The sequence below is a fragment of the Melopsittacus undulatus genome, chromosome 16, assembly GCF_012275295.1.
Source record: "Melopsittacus undulatus isolate bMelUnd1 chromosome 16, bMelUnd1.mat.Z, whole genome shotgun sequence".
NCBI classification, from domain to species: domain Eukaryota; kingdom Metazoa; phylum Chordata; class Aves; order Psittaciformes; family Psittaculidae; genus Melopsittacus; species Melopsittacus undulatus.
The window spans coordinates 2812794-2827888 of NC_047542.1; positions in this window are offsets into that span (position 1 = coordinate 2812794).

Genomic DNA, 15095 nt, shown 5'->3' on the forward strand with positions numbered 1-15095 from the left:
TAGATTTTAGGCTTCATGCTCTGTACGTGCAAATCAGAAGTAATGATTAAAAACAGCTCTTCTCTTTGGAAAGGTTAAGTGTCTCATCTCATACAAAGGAACTCTGTGTACCAGCACTCTTAAATCCTGAAGTGAGATCAAGTGCATGTAGTCTTGATAGCAGAATATTTAGTGATAAAGAATGAGTATCAGGGAGGATTGAAAACATGGAGAGCAGGCAGATGTGCTGCAGCACTTGGAACTGTACTGACGAGACTGAGTCAGAAATTCACCCAATAGAGAACATAAAAAAAAACCCAGAGGAATAGCTGGAGATTCATGGGTTTAGGTGAGGGTGTATCTTTACCATGCTGAGGAGATAAAAGGATGTCATTTCCTACCCCCTCTCACAAGGAATTCCTACTCATTCTGGGTACGGACTAATCAACAGGAAAATCTCTTGGAAAACTACATGTTAATATAAAAGTGGTCACAGACTTCCTTTTTCTCAGGTTTTGGAAAGTAGCAAGAGCACCTTCAAAGTTACAGTGAAGATAAGGGGTGGCTTTCTCAGATACAGTCTTCAGAGCCAGCTTTGTTGATGACTATGGCTAGCAAATTATAAACCTAATATTTCCAATATACTTTAAAAGAATCGTGGGCCTAGAACACAGTCTGATCTCACTGGAACTGCAGGAATACATTACACACAAGTTTAGGTCTGAAAGCAGTAAGAGACTTTTCTCTCTGTCTATCAGCCCATTTCACACCCAGCAAACAGTGAACTATGTCGAGATCCGTGTGTCTAGTGAGAAATATTTTTCTTACTGGCCCTTTGAAGCTAGTGAGATATTTTTCTACATTAAGTCTCTAAACATGACATTAAGCTGAATGGAGAGGAAAGTAAAGGGGCTGGAAGAGTCCATAATTAATTTTCTGACATTTGAAGAACAGTGACATTGGGTCTTATCTGTCTGTGATGAAATAATCCACAGCCCTGAGGCAACTGACAGTATTTAGCCAGTCTTCTGATATCCAAATAACAACTTATTATGGCTCAGACTCCACACAAGGACAAAAAAAGGAAAATGAACAAAATAATAATAATAATAAGCAAGGGTTTGAAATTTAAGCATTGTAGTACTGTTATGGCTGAGCTTCTCAAGCAATGAAAATCCATTTTTGGTGTATTGGCATTACAAAACACAGGGTTAAGATGTTAAGTTCTAGCTTGATTACAGGCCAGCACTCTGCACCCCTGGGTTTGGATGCTATGGGCATGTAAGAAGAAATGCTCTGCTGGCATGAGAAGAGGGAAGTGATGGGGAGGAAGCATGAACTGCTGAGGAATATGAAGTACTAGCAAGAGAGTCTGGAGCCTGGGACTGTGGATCACAGATGTTTGCTGCTGGGAGAGGAACTTGTTTTTGTTGGCTGCATTTAGGGTTATCTGAAAATGGACCCAAATAAGGGCACTGGCCTAACATACCCCTCCATAGTTACCCATCCAGCATTCCCTGCAGAGATTTCACACACATGGTCTAACCTGCCCATGCCACTTAATTTTTCTGTTTCCTGGTACAAAGAGGGGAATAAGAAGATAATGCTTTGTCAGTCTTGTCTATACAGATTAGGAACCCTTTGAGATCAGATCTGCTCTTAATGAGTTTAAAACAAAGGCATGTTGCATCAACAGTAATGCTAAACCACACAGGAACTGTCTGGATTCCCTTTTAAGGGGGGAGAAATAAAGCAAACAGCAAATGCCAGGAGTTTGCAATTAGCAGCTACTTGCAGTACCAGCAACCAAAGCAACCTACAGGAAATTTCCCTTCTCTGACCACAGGACAGCTGCCAGCCCATGGGAAAGAAGAGGTTTTGTGAAGGATCCTTCATTTTGACTTCCTGAACGTGCAAAAAGCAGCAAATCTTGGAATACAGTGAACCCATTTAAACAGTGTTTAGCAAGATAATTACAGCAGCTAATTGCCAAATAATAATAATAATAAAACATCTTGAAGTTTGTTAATGGATGGGTTGAAATACGCTAATTCTTAACAGATAGCAATTAATACAGGCTTGAGTATCCAATAAATTAAGAGACCTCATCTATTTTGTACTGGAGCCACATGATGACATTTTATGTGATGACAGCTCTGGCTGAGAGATATATCTGGAATTATTTTATTTTTATGGGGACAGACAGACATTCTCAAGTGGGAGCTAAATGAAGTTAAAGCCCTTTTGTAAACAGTTTGTAATCCCTGTATTCATTAAAGTCAAAAGAAATTGTGCTCTTAATCAAGTCTTCATTTTAAAAGGATCAGAACTGGACCTCTCCTACAGCCTTTTCTTCTCTCCTCACTTTTCCAATAATCACAGATCAAGCTTGGGTAAATTAAAGCCTAAATTTGGCTTTCTGTTTAATTTAGTTCTGTTCAGCTCTGGCCTTTGAGCCACAGTATCATTTGCAAAGCATAACCAGGAGGTTTGAGAGTGAGTTTTTTGCTGGTTTTCCTTTGGTCCATGAGGGTATAAAGCTTTTCTTCTCACAAAGTTCTATTTGCATAAAATATATGTATTTGCTTGTACCATCTGAAGCTGACAGCATATAAGCACATATCACACTCTGCAATAATTTAATTCCAATCTGAAAATCATGAAACTCTCCAGGCATGAGGGGTGTTTGGTTTTCAACACCATTGTTCAGGCAGTGTCTTGTAGCTTCTTCACTGTGAAGCCAAATCAAAAAGCAGGCTATTCTAAGTTATATATTTATGGAAGTTCTCAGTCTCTGGGTCCTCAACATCACAATGTGTTACAGCTGACATGACCACGGCACACCACTTCAAAACATTCCAACAAAGTTCTCTGTTCCTTCCAAAGACAGAGCATAAGGTATTCTTTCTTCAAAGAAAAGGACACCGCTACAGAAATCATTAATGGACAAAGCACTCCAGGAAAACATCAGTCCTGGAATTAGGAAGAGCATTGCCATGCCATCAGGACTGGGTTCTGTTTCACTGTCTGCAGCACACACACATATGCCTTACCCCCAAGATGCAGAATGAACCGTCAAAACCATCTGAAACCAAGGAAAGTCTATGAATGAGTTTGGAACTGTCACTACGATCATTTATCTACTGTCACTGCTCTAAAAATGAGTATTTTCATACTGAAGCCAAAGTATGGTAGCAATTTGTTAATAACTGGGAGCAGAAGTTCGGCCCTTGCTCTGTAGTGGTGCTAAGAACTGTAACCTCAGCCCTATGCTGCTGCCTGGGAGCACAGTCAATGCCAAGAAATGGCACATTACTGCTTCTGGAAGGTGTTATTCCCAGCTGCTCCTGCTTGGACCTTGTTGGCTCAGATGGTCTATTTATTTTTTGAAAATGTTTCCATTTTAATACAAGAGCACCAGCAAAGAAAGCACATTGGACGGATGCAGCTGCTTCTCAGGCTGCAGCAACAGCCAGACCTTCACGCTTGAAATGTCCCCAGCATATTTACACCCTCCTGGTCATCCACGTTTTAAATATCTCATTTAAGCTGCTCCAAGTTATAACCTCAGACATGCCTGTGTTTGACAAGAATCTAAATCTAATCTCCAAAACACCTAAAATACGAGGCAGTATTAAGTTGTTGGGGTTTTTTAATTTAAAAAGAATGCAGCATGGGAAGAGATTTTCAAAGAGATAGTCTTTCTCTGAAAGGTTAGAGCAACTGAGTTGGGCTCAGATGCTGCCACTCTCTGAAATTAAAGGTTAAATTTAGCCAAAAAAGGGAAGCGGTGTCTTCCATCAGTGAGCATTCAATTGCAGTGACATAACAATGCCACAAGAGCAATTTAATTCTTGGCATACTTAGAGGTGGCATTAGGGAGTCTACCAAGGTAGCAATTTTCTAGATAATCAACTTAATGTCTTCATTCTAAGTGCATTTATATGTGTAAGTTAATTAGGGGAGTTAATTTTCACAAATGACAGGAAATCTGCATTTTCCAGTAAGCTTCATTTCATGCCAGTTCATGATTCAAGGTAGCTAAGAAAGATAACCTGGCGTTCCTATCTATAACAATAACCAGCCCCCATCACAAGCAGACTTCATTTGTCAGCCTGACAGATGCACTGATGGGTTTCTCCTGCTTATGCTGCCGAATCCAAGTACTTGCTGGGGGCAAAAGGACAACTTTCCCTACACCAGATTGCACAGTTGTAGAGTACTAATCGAAGCCGCTGTAAATCTGCAGCATCCACCCCCACTACTTAGAACAGTCAAAGGGTAGAGAGGAAATTTTGCTGGTAAAAATGGAAATAGAAACTAAGTGACCTTATTTGCTCTATCCAGCTCTCAGGCCTAAAACATAAGAATGTGGAGCTGTTGGATCAATCCCAAAGGAGGCCACGGAAATGCTCCACACACTGGAGCAACTCTGCTCTGGAGACAGGCTGAGAGAGCTGGGCTTATTCAGCCTGAAGAAGAGGAGGCTCCATGGAGAATGTAAAGCAGCTTCTAGAGCCTAAAGGGGATACAAGAAACCTAGAGAGGGGCTTTGGACAAGGGCCTGTGAGGGCAGGACAAGGGGAATGGCTTTAAACTGACAGAGGGGAGATTGAGATGAGCTCTTAGGCAGAAGCTCTTCCCTGGGAGGGTGCTGAGGCGCTGGCACAGGGTGCCCAGAGAAGCTGTGGCTGCCCCATCCCTGGCAGTGCTCAAGGCCAGGTTGGACACAGGGGCTTGGAGCAGCTGCTCCAGTGGAAGGGGTCCCTGCCTGTGGTGAGGGTTTGGGACTAGATGAGCTTTAAGGTCCCTTCCAACCCAAATCATTCCAGGATCCTATGATTCTTTCTTGTCACGTCATTTCCAAACAGTTAAGTGCGCCACATTTTTGCAAGATCAGTGCAAATCCCTAGGGAACCAGGCTGAATATGGATTAAAATTACTGGCAGTATATACCTGGGATTGCAAAAATGCATCTCAAGGAGTGGCAAAATGTCTTCATTGTTTAAACAGAAGTTCCCTACCACAACTCCATTACAGGATGCTGTGCTGTAGGGGAAAACGCTAGAAAGTAACTCAGCGGATGATTTCACAATTATCTCAAAACTTTATGCTAAAATTGTCCTAAAAGGATAAAAGGACACAGTGATATCCGGCCTCAGTGAAGCAAAAGGGAATTTTACCACATGCTTTAAAAAGCCCAGAATTTCAAACAGAGCCTATAAAAGTTTAAATTACTCTGAATAGCCATGCTGCATCTCCAAATTTAGCAGGACTCTCTGAGTCCACAGCAAGTGCACATGTATTAAAATAATGACTACTTTCCACTTTTTAAAAGTGTTAATGCCTTGGGTATTAAAAAGAAAGCATTTTTGTCGATTGCTTTTACACGTGCCCCTCTGAGGAGCTCTCAGCATCACTCTCTCCTGTCCTCCTTTCTGCTGGGCTTCCACATAACTTCCTCCTGTTTTCGTCCCCGTTTTCATATTCATTTTTATTTTACTGAGCACAAGCCAACTCGGAGCGAAGACAGAGAACATGTGACAAGAGAGCCACTGGCACTTTAGATATCACTATGAGAGCAAATACAACTTTTAAAGCACAGTTTAAACATGAGCCATTTTCTACCACTGGTGTGAGACCAAAAATCCACTTCTCTGCTCCCCAAATGCTTCCACCCAAACAGGCTGAAAGCCAGAGCAGGGAGGAAGGATTTTGCTCATCGTGCACCAGATGAGAGATGGGAACGTGCAAACTCACACAAAGGCAGGAGAAAGCAAGGAGAGAAAAATGTATTTCTCACTGACTTGTGTGAATGGAAACTGCTGGTCTGTACCCGCTGGTACAGACACGCTGGATTCTGTGTTGTGACATGCTGATCTGCCATTATGTTTTGTGGAGGCAATAGTGGAAGAAAGGAACATATGGAAACTTTGATTTCCACATTTACACTACTCCTGCTATCGTGGTTTTACATCCAACTATACTTTTCAATATGAAATTTAATTATCTTCTAAGCATTTATAATCCACCCATTGCTGCGGTAACCAGGTGCCAAACACAATTAAAAAGAATGACTGCTTCCATGAAAGGGCCAATTTCCTGGTTCTTCCCACAAGGAACAATGCTTGCTACGTGTACAGGAGGGTGAGGACTTACAGGAAGGGAGCTTTGCTGGCATGCAAATACAGGTGACACAGGAACATCATCAGCTCAGTGCAATGTGTTTAATGTAGGCAGGTGGTGGAAAAGGGTCTGCACCCAGAAAGCAAACATGTCATTGGTAAAAGGATGTGTCTGGAAGGCACCTATTGCAAAATGCTAGTAAAATGCTTTTAACTTACTCACATGTATGCACTGAACTGCCCCGCTACCATCTCATGACAGAAACCAGCACCTGTAACAGAAGGAAAGACAGTTACTTTAGATTTTGCTGAATCTTAGGGGAGACAATTTCATGTGCTTTGGCAACTTAAAGCAACACACATATTTGCCTTGTAATTAGTCAGCTACTGGCTGTGTGCAGTAACAGCCTTTCGGATTTGCAGAAGAAGCGTCTGGGCAGAAAGCAAGTAGCAGAGCAGCCAGCACCTTATTTTAAAGGAGTTATTACGTATTAAGGTGATCAATTGGCAGGTGCCTCAGACATGCTGGAGGAGAAAAACAGGATCTGGCACAGCAGCCAGCAGCCAGATGCACCACTGTTAGCACAGCTTTCCAAAGCCCCCTACCCTTCAGTTTTTCTAACATGGTTTCCTATCAAGCAAAATGGAAATCATGACAAGAGAGGAAATAAAAGCAAGAGCCTGACACATTCAATGAGAAACTGAGAGCTACTGCTTTCTTACAGAGATGTAAAGCAGGAGGGACTGAAGCACAGTGTTAGGCTATTTTATATATGAAATAAACATTTTTAAGCCATCTATTAACCTGTGTTAGCCTTCAATTAGATCAGCAATGCTTTGAGGAAAGAGCAGTTTCTGATGTATGCTTATACTGAATAATGAAAGATTGGCCCCCAGGTACTACAGCCCTATCAATAATAAACATTATTACTAAATAATAGCAATAAAGACTTGGAGCTAATATTTAAAATGGGCATGAGACCAAGAGCATGCCTAAGCACATTTCACGCTTATTTTAATTGCCACAAGACAAATAGAATGAGGATGGCTGTTCACTCAAAAGGGTGTGATTCTGTTTTTCTGAAGCACTCACATTTTAGTGTGCTATTGTCAAGCCTATTTGGAGTAAATTGTGGGTAGAATTGCAATGAGAGATGTAGTTGCCTAGCAAAGGTCTAAGATTTCCATTTAAAATTAATGTGAACTGTTTCTCTGAATCTGACATATGGGCTATGAGAACCCCTGCCAAGATGTCAAGAGCTAGAATGCTCCCCCTCTAACTCCGCAAAAATGCTGGAGGCAACTTTCTCCTGGTATTTTGGCATTTGGCTCCAATGCAAAACAAAGAGACACAAAAACCCTCCTGCAGTGGAGCTGCACAGCGCGGTCAGCTCAGCCACAAACAGCGCGGTTGCTCAGATGAAACAGCAGCTCTGCTCCCTCCCACACCAGTGACTGAACTCACCCTCAGGGTGCCCATCTCCAAGAGGTGGTTCTGGGAAGCTCCTCGTCCTCTGCTCTTCAATGATCTCATATAATCTCCAGCACAACAATGCTGTGAGCAAAGCTCCTTGTCCCTTCAGATGGGTCAAACGGAGACTCACGCACATGCTCCACAAAGGCAAGCATCCAGTGTCCTACTTGAGAAAGTTAAGCCCCTGTCAGGAATGGTGGTCAGGGACCATCAGTCCCATCAGAGCAGCACAAGCATCACCAGAGCGTTTGGCTCTTCTGAAATTCAGATGGAATCATACAATCATCTAGGTTGGAAAAGAGCTTTAAGACCATTGAGCCCAACCGTTACCTCAGGATTGTCAAGCCTGCCACTAAACCATGTCACTAAGGGCAAACTGATCTCCCCTCATGGCTGCCCCTCATGATCTCCAGCCACAGCCACCCCTCATAGTGGCCCCACACTAGATAACTGCCACCCTTACCCCTCATGGCCACCACTCATCTCCCCTCATGATCTCCCCTCATGATTTCCCCTCATGGCCACCCATGCTCTCCCCACATGATCTTCCATCACGCCTCATGGTCACCCATCTTGTCCCCTCACGATTCCCCCTCATGGCCGCCCCTCCTGTCCCCTCATGATCTATCCACACGACCACCCCACTTCTCCCCTTGTGATCTTCCCTTATTGCCACCCCTGCTCTCCCATCACCTCTCATGGCCGCTTCTCCTGTCCCCTCACGCCTCACAACCACCCCACCTCTCCCTTCATGATCTTCCCTCATGGCCGCCCCTGCTCTCCCCTCACCATCTCCTCTCACCCATCATGGCCGCCGCTCTCCTTTCACACCCTTGTCCCTGATGCTGGCGGGAACCGCTCTGAGCATGCGCAGATCACCCCGAGGCAGCAGCACCATCACCACAGTGCTGCCACCCCGGCACTGCCATGGCCTGTGTCAAAGGACACAGAACAACTGCTGTGGTGAGGATGGATGCATGGTCTGTGGTGAGGATGGATGCACGGTCTGTGGTGAGGATGGATGCATGGTCTGTGGTGGGGATGGATGGTCTGTGGTGAGGATGGATGCACGGTCTGTGGTGGGGATGGATGCACGGTCTGTGGTGAGAGCGCTGCCATGAAACTAGTGCCAAAAGGAGATGTGGGAAGTGCTCAATCCTTGCGGGAATGGCAGCCACTAAGTACCTCATGGGGCAGACAGATGGAAGAAAATTATACTCCCATTGAATCCCTTCCCAAACCTCGCAGCTATTCCAAAGGCTTTTTGTTATGACTTTCTGGAGCCCCCCAGGTTTTGCTCTGAGCACAGCTTGGCTGCTAGGTGATGATGTGAAGCAGCCAAGCTGGTGGGGTTCCCAGTGTGGTCCCCCTGCAGCTGCTGCTCACTCCATCACTGCTCCCACCATCATCCCAAACCCTCTGTCCTGCTCCACTCTGGGCACTGCAAAGGCCTCTTTTCATTATATCCTCTACAAATGCAGCCTGACGTGGCCCTAATGTTCACAGCAACCTTCTCACTTCTTGCCCAAGAGCAGTAAAACAGTAGCACGAATGTGTCTGGTTTCCAGCCATCCCTTCGTCTGAAATGCAAACATTGCCTTTTAGAGCTGAATCAATTGTGGAAGTGAGAGGAGAGAGAAAACTTAAATAAACAGAAAGATGAATCATGAGAAGAAAATCCCAGGAATGCTGCTCCCGTGATGGCTGGATGCAGAGATAAGCAAACCTTGGAGCACCACAGCACCAGGGCAGAGCACACACAGCCTTTATAAACAGCAATGCAAGGGCACAGGTCCTGGAGAAGGAAACTATAAGGAGCTTCACATTCCTCTAAGACAGAAGAGCATCCAACACAAGGTTTCTTTTGCTTCCTGTAGGAAGGGATGGTGCTGAGCCATCAGCCATGGACCTCCCAAACCCTCTATATCTGCCTACTTATCTCCCACTCAAACCCACACTGTATGACAGCAACACTGTCATTGATAGATGCAATATAAATAAGCTTCTATTCAAGGCCTGTTGTTGCTTTAAGTGTACCTTAATTACACTGTGTAGTTCTGAGACCAAATTCCCTGGCTTCCAGATAGATCCGTGCAGCCGAGTGACACAGGACCCTGAACTAGGGACAACGTTCCCAAAGAGAGAAACAGCCTTTGCTGGCCACACCAGGAAAATATTTTCTGGTGATGGAAATAGGCTGGAAGGAGAAACAAAACATGCACACAGGCAAAGATGATGGCTTTTTTTGTTTAATCTGACTTAGAATATGCTGAATTGGTTCATTGTTTGCAGAGGAATCTGAGCAGAATTAATGATTCGCACAGGCAGGAAGAGGCTCTGTTTTGCAAATGCAGTGGCCAGACATTCTCCAAGATCTGTAATCTAATTTAGCTTGGAGAGTTAATGATTTTAATGATTTGTTGTGATCTCAAAACAACTGTTAGGAGATAAATCTACATCATTAAACCTATTATGGTGTTTTGCTTCATTTAGCAAATGGTGGGGTTTTGTTCGGAAGACGCCCACTTTTTAAACAAGCAGAGAGGTCAGCTGCTGATGGCAAGGAACAATTTATTCCCAGCTCCCTTGGAGACTGAAAGGAAAGGTGTCCTTGGGAAAACAATTCTTCCCAAACATTATTGACTATTTTATAAACAGAAAGCTGTGATGTGTGTCATTGTGTGTCTGTTACAAACCAGACAAGAGTTCTGCAAACAGCCACCGAGCTGATGGTTCAGGATCACTTGGTTTAAAATCCAGTTACTTCTCAAGGAATCACTGGGAGTAGAGCTCGCTGATGTTTGCTTTAAGGCAGTCAGAGAGCAACAGCAAGACAAAGATGTCAACATCAAGAAGCTTTTTAGCAGCTATTTAGCTCTGAATAGGTTTCAAAAGACAGGTCTACATCCCAAAGCATGGCAGGCCATGAACTGCCCTCCTGCAGGACATCTCCATGGGAAGACAGAGTCCAATGACAAAACCCATGTTCTCTAGCACCTCCCTTCTGCCTTGTACCCCTCCTGCACACCAAGACCCAATACAAGGAAAACATGACATAAAAATGGATGCAAGATTTAGCCCATGAAACATGTGTTTAATTCTCTTGAGGCTGACTAATCACACTGTCATCATCTTATAAATATGGTGCATAATCCTTCTGTGCACACAATCAAACAATAATGAATGCCTGATCCCATGACATGAACGAATTGACTCACATCATCCCTTACATTTTTCACAAAATCAGGCACAAAGTTTATGATGAAGCAAGGGCAAAGAAATGAAGCTCTGAGAAGTCATTTCAACCACATATGGAAGATGGAGCAAGCATGGTCTCAAAGTCAGCAGCGGGCATCCAGCCATGGCCACAGCCCAGGACATTAAGATGCAGATGCAGCTCCACTGAAGGGGTGGATTTCAAGCACAGCCTCATTGTGTTCCCCCATCACAAGCTTCCTTCAATCTAGTCTATTAAAAAGCCTTTTATGCTGACTGTGAAGAGGGTGTAAGGAAGAGAGGAGAAGGATACATGTTTTCTTACTTTTTGTATCAGTTATTTACAGAGGAGAGAGTAAACAACCAGCCTCTTTTCCCTGCAAGTTAGTGAAGTCTATTACAATTTGACTACATTTGCCTAAGCTGAATATTTTATAAAGTTAAAATATGACTTAGAGAGAAAAAAACCCACAAGCCTGTAAAAAGCAATGACTGCTTTCTTGCCCAGCTCCTTTTTAATCCCTGGGCAGGGAGCAATATTTCAGTTCTTCAGATGTCACTCAGAAATCACTACCATGACTCCTCGCTTTCAGCCTGCCCTGCATGTCTGCTTGCTGCAAAGCAAACACGAGAGATACGGAGGGAGAGAAATGTGTTTGTTTGTTGTGGAAGTTAAGCACCCACTGGGGCCTGAGCGCTGTCCTTGGAGCCTTCTAATCCCCTGCACTGCATGGAGAGCACAGACTTGTCACTTTAATAATCCAAAGTAAATAAAACCCAAAGAAAATTCCTTTCAGTTCTGTTTATTTTGGGGAAGCTTCTTTCTTCAGCTCTGAAAATAGGGAATGTACTTTATTACCCACTGTGACATCTCAAAAGGCAGCAATTGAACTTAACTGGAAAAGAAAGTCATGTTCTGCCCTTCCGCATTGCTTTCATCCCTGGAGATTTCTATTCCTTATCAAAGGGAGAAGACAAGGGGGTCTGGAGCTGCGTGGGCTGCTCCATACCCTGTGTGCTGCTACTCTAAACACACATGGAAAAAGCTGTAGAATAGTGCAGATAAGCACCACCTGGGTGGCAACCTGCTGCCTGACACTGCCTCATATAAGCCAGGCTCTGAGTCTAAATTAGTTCCTAATGTATACTTGTTAGTCAGTCATATCACTCAAATCAATAAATTCACATCTCCCATGACCAAACCATGATATGAAATATTTCACTATGTTGTCTGTAGTAATAACAACAACACGGAGGAAGTCCACCACTCCCATCACTACATACACCTCCTGCCATTACAAAATCCTTTAGAGCATCATCTCTCAGAGGATCTAGCTGCAGTCCCAGTACTGCAATGATGGACAACCCTGCATTCAGTATAGAAGAGGAAAACATGGAAGTCCAAAACAACTAAGGACTTGGGCATTTGTATTCCACATTGGAGAGAGGGAGTACATAAATAACCCTTCCAAGGAATCAGAACTTTTCAAACTTAGGTGGGGAAAGTAGAGTTCTATTAGGGGGCTGTCTAATTTAAAGCTCAAACCTGTTCTCAGTGCTGTCATCACAGCTAAGTCCTTGTGAGTGTTTTGGTACAGAAAACATCTGGTATCATACTCTAAGTCAATATATGTAAATGATACTAATAGAGTTGAAAATGTGATGGTTTCAGGATGGCTGTATCTGCCCAGGAGAATCATAGCTGAAGATGCAGTGCTTTATTATGGGAGGTGATTTTACTTTTTCCTGCTTGAAATAAGACACTGTTCATCATTTTGACCACCATTCTTTTGCCAACTGTTGCAGCCATGCCTGGCTGTGCTGTGATATTTGGAAACTACCCCCCAGGTAGAACAAATGTTGGTTTATTTGCTGGGTGGAAATTTGTTAAATAAATCATAGCTTCAGAGTGGCATAGGAAATTAGCAATAAGCTATGCCTGGAAGGTTAGACATATTGTACTTCAAAATAAGCAGGAGGCCACTTTGCAATTCAAAAGAGATATATTGGGAAATGGGAAGACACATCTGTTAATCATTTTTCCCAATACCCGAAAGGTTGTTAGCTGCAGTCCCAGCAGAACCCTCTGCTGACACCGAGTGCCTCTTTTAAATGAGCTTCAATGACTTCTCTGCCCGAATCCACCTGCCAGAAGAAAAGCCTGGGAGCTTTTTTTGCTGGAAGCTCTGATGTCCTTGGCTGCACGGCCACGTTTCAGGAGCAGGGCTGTGGGCTTCCATACTGGTGGGAGTCCCATATTATTATTGCATTACATTTTCCATTCTGAAACGCTGCGGGGCATTATTAGTCTGGAAGGGTTGACATTTAGTAGGGGCTACAGCCTGGGGTGCTCTTTATTTGACAATTACTTATGAGTTTCCCTTAGAAAAGAATACATGTAAAGCCTGTTTCTGAAAGCGTCCTTCAAAGTGACATCTGATGAATTTAAATAATGGGGTTTAGCACTGCCAACACTTCCAAACATTTTTACATTTATTATAACCTTTACAAAACCTTTGTTCCTCTTCCTGATCATTTTATAACCCTCATCTACCTGGAACTATTTCAAGCAAGCATTTGGAAAAGACACTGAAGGCCTACACATCTTTTTACTGTGCCCTGGATCCCGTTAGTATCAAATGTTCTTTCTCAACGAGAGATCCAAGATACAAACCCTTTCCTGAACAAGTTAAGGGTCAGGCAACAGACTGGCTTTTTCTCACTTATGAAATGATGAAATCAGAATAACTTCAGCTTCTCAGCTTCTATTTTAGAGAGGGAGTTTAACAACTTAAATATCATTCTTGAGGTTTTCAAATTCTAAAATTTGAGGCTATTTTCCATGAAATTTCCCATTTCTTTTTACACTAAATTTATACCTACATTAAAAAAATCTCTGCCTACAGATCAAAACTACTGAGAGGGGCTGTGAAATAAAGGCCTTAAGAGGCAGCTTCACTGCTTTGGAAACGATTCTTGAGGGGGGTTTCAAGATTCTATGACAGACCTGGGCATAAAACCCTCCCTTCCCAGCCTTAGTGCAGGGCTCACACGCGGGTTTGTCGCTGCTCCCACAGTCAGAGGACCCCTCCTCTGATCACAGCTAGCAGCTATTGTTAGGTTTTCACCCTTGAACTACCAGAGAAGGAAAAAACCCCAAAGGGGTGAAGGAAAGGGCAGCAGAAGTTCAGTTAAAGCAGAAGTGATGCTCATTGCTGCAGGGCAGCCTAAACTGAATCACACTGTAGTTTAGATAAACACAGATTCATTATCTTTCTGGTAGCTTGTCAGGCAACTGATCTCACCTATAATTAAATCATTTTGCAATTATTACTTCCCAAGTGCTTAACCAAGAAAAAGAATACAGGTAGCATTTTGGTTTATCCTATCTTGCAAAACAGTTTCATGTTCAGAATGTTTTGTTTTACTGTATTAGCTTGTGTAAACTGTGGCAGTGCATGTTTCCCTTTTATTTGCCCATTGGGTCGTTTACTTATTGGAATTGAAGGCAGAAGTGGTTTGCTCTCATAAGCAGTACTGAATTTCTAATAAATATGTAAATAATATATCTCTGAGCTGTTGCCTTTGGCATTTGTTCATACATTATCCTCTGCAGTAGTTAGTCTGCTGTGAACGCATAGCTGTTTTAGTTGGAGGAAATATCCACGATAAAACAGAGCTCCTGAACAGCACTTGGGTTTTCTTCCTCACTTCACTGTCAACTGCATCCAAAAGGTATCACTTAAAATCTATTAGGAGAGAAAAGAGAAACTGGAGAACAGCAGAGGTCAAACCGAACCCAGCACTGCACTGGCAGCACGTGCAATGTACCTGTGCAGAGAGAGCACCTCTTTGTGTCCTTCAGAAACCCTTATTTCTCCAACAAGCCTGGGAAGCAGGGAAGCCTGACAATCTGAAGTGATGCTGTCACAAGGTGAAGGGGAATTTAAGTGAGCCCTGCACTAGCAACTGCATACCATGCTCCTTGCAATACCTTCAGCCACCTAAGTGCAGATCCCATTAGGGGCTTCCAAACTTTGCTGCCTGCAGGGACTGGGAACACTGGATGGGTGCAAGCAATGGGGAGGGAGCACAGCGGAGCCAAGGTAGGGACTGGGGATCTAACAGAACAGGGACTGGGAGAACCAGCAGCAGAGTCTTAGGTGAAGAAGCTGATCCTTCAAGGCATGATGTGACTTGGGGTAAATGAGATGCCTGGACATTAAAACTGTGCCCTGCAGAAATTATGCCCATAGAAAAGGAGGTAGAGTATCACTTATCATGCAGAAATGCAAGTACTC